Genomic DNA, 2,263 nt, shown 5'->3' with positions numbered 1-2,263 from the left:
AGGCTGGAGGACTGACCCAATCTTTTGCTGGCTCCTCCCTCCCCTTGCAGAGTTTGCAAATTCCTAGGCCCAATCCCTTTTCAATCTGCACCCCTTCACTGCCTCTCTGAACATCTCATGCAGGCCTGAAGCCACTGCTGACTTCCGATCCAGTAACCTCCTGAACTCCACCTCCAGCTCCGATTCTCAGGCGCCTCCGGCTGAGCGTGTCTGACGCCCACCCCACCGCCACGACTCCAGGCTCTCGAGGCAATAAAGGCACCACTAATTGCCCTGTTATTCAGACATAACCCCAGGTGTCAACCTTGATTTCTCTCCTTCCTTCAATCCCCACATTTAATCATTCCCAAACCCTTGGATTTGTCCACTTCTTTCTCTCTCCGTGGCTCTGTAACCATGCTGGACTCTGTGCGGCCTTCCAGAACAGAACCCTCCCAACTTGTCCTCTGCTTTTGTTCCTCTCTGAAGTACCTAGATAACAGTATTTGATGCACTTTTTCCGAGCTATTTTACAGATGCTAAACCCCCGCCAAATGGAAGAAAAAGTCCTGATGACCATGAACACATAGCCCCCTGGTACCTGAGGATTGATAAAGTGACACTGTCCTGTACCTCACCACTAACCAATCAGAGAATTGTGCACGAGCTGATCATATACCCTGTGACTCCACTCCCTCACCTGCATTTAAAAATGCTTTTCTAAAAAAAAGCACTTTCCTGAAAGCCATTGGGAGTTCGGGTGTTCTGAGCACTGGCTGCCCTGGACTCCCTGCTTGGCGCCCTGCACTTTGCTTCACCACAACCCGGTGTCAGTGGATTGGCTTTACTGCATGCAGACGAGTCGACCCAAGTTTGGTCGGTAACAGATCCCAACGTTTGTCACAGGGCCCAGCAGTAAGGGCAGGCATGCATCATGGCTTGGAGATAGATGAAACATGGCCAAAATTCAGTTCACCAGTCACTCGATTTATTGCACACAGTTAGCACACAAGACGCCTTAGTCAAAGTAGGGAAAATAGAAAAGGGGGTAAGGACCTTTCCAAGGAAAAGCCTGGGCAGGAGACATCTCAGCAGGAGCAGCGGTCTCCAGTCCACAATGGGTCTCCAAACAAGTGGGAGTGGGAAGTGGCCCTCTGCTCTGAGATGGCCTCTGGCAGCGTCCCTCTGCAACAGCTCTCAGCAGGTGGAGTCAGGTCCTCAGTGAAGCGTCTCATTTTAAGGAATAACATTTACCCTAGGGGAGGGGGCCTTGGCTCATCAGTTGCTTCTTCTGTTCCAGTGACTTACGTCACCCATCAAACTTCTCTTCGTTTATCCCTCTAAGACATCCTCAGTCCTCCAGCAGACTTTTCAAAACAACCAATATGGAAGTTCACACTGAGACCACTGGGACTCCATTTTGAACAATTTTACATATCTTAGCTTAAATCCTTCAAGTGTCACACAAGATGAGTAGGGATCCTAACACAAAAGAAATCATATTATAACATTTATAACTAATATTTGAGAACATTTATAATATTAATGGTACTTAATCTAAGAAGTTCAATTTACATTTTGCTTTACATCTCAATAAGAGAGACAGTCAGATTAACCATGGTCAAAATTATAAGGCCAAAAACTTATAACTGCTTAGTGTTCATATATCTACATTCAGTTTTTGTTGTAAAGTTCCTCGGCTGTAGGAAAGAACATATGGTTCACTCCATCGATAGGAATTAGATCTGAATGCTGAGACGGCTTCTTCTTGGTATTTCTTCTGTGATTGTATGAATGGAGTTGAGTGGCGAGGTACTCATCATGTTAATCTAAAAAAGAGCACACAGCCAGTTGTTATAGTTATAAAGACAGGTAATGTCTTTATAGTTATAATAGACAGGTAATGCATCTGCCCAGTATTTTTGAGGCCGAGAGTTTAAGCCTAAGAAGTTTAGCCGGCATTCAGGAATAAAAGCCTACACGACATACAGTATGATGCCAAATTGGAGGGTTAAAAAAAGAACAGAGCATTTATGAATTGCTCTTCCCAGTAACAGCCATGGTGAAGTTTCTACCATTTTCCCCGTGGCTTTGCACATTCTCAGTGTTGTGTCTGTGCAAGAGGGTGAGAGAGGAAAAACCCGAGGGAAAGACCATGGAGCCACAGACCCCCACCCACATGCTGTGGCTGCCGAAGAGTTTTAAGAGACTTGGTTTCCAGGGTCTCAGCTTCCATGTGTATCTGAAGCTGATCTCCTTGAGAAGGTGGCTGAGGTATGACCTT

The 2,263-nt window shown here is 46.0% G+C and overlaps 1 pseudogene; it reads right to left on the bottom strand.

Moving 5' to 3' along the window:
• Nucleotides 1–1,653: 1,653 nt before the first annotated feature.
• On the bottom strand, nt 1,654–2,057 carry LOC132420812 (phosphatidylinositol N-acetylglucosaminyltransferase subunit P pseudogene; annotated as a pseudogene).
• Between the last annotated feature and the right edge of the window lie 206 nt (nt 2,058–2,263).

Source organism: Delphinus delphis, chromosome 1, assembly GCF_949987515.2.
Source record: "Delphinus delphis chromosome 1, mDelDel1.2, whole genome shotgun sequence".
Taxonomy (NCBI): domain Eukaryota; kingdom Metazoa; phylum Chordata; class Mammalia; order Artiodactyla; family Delphinidae; genus Delphinus; species Delphinus delphis.
Note: the sequence above shows the minus strand (reverse complement) of the source record. Positions and strands in the feature narration are given on the sequence as shown.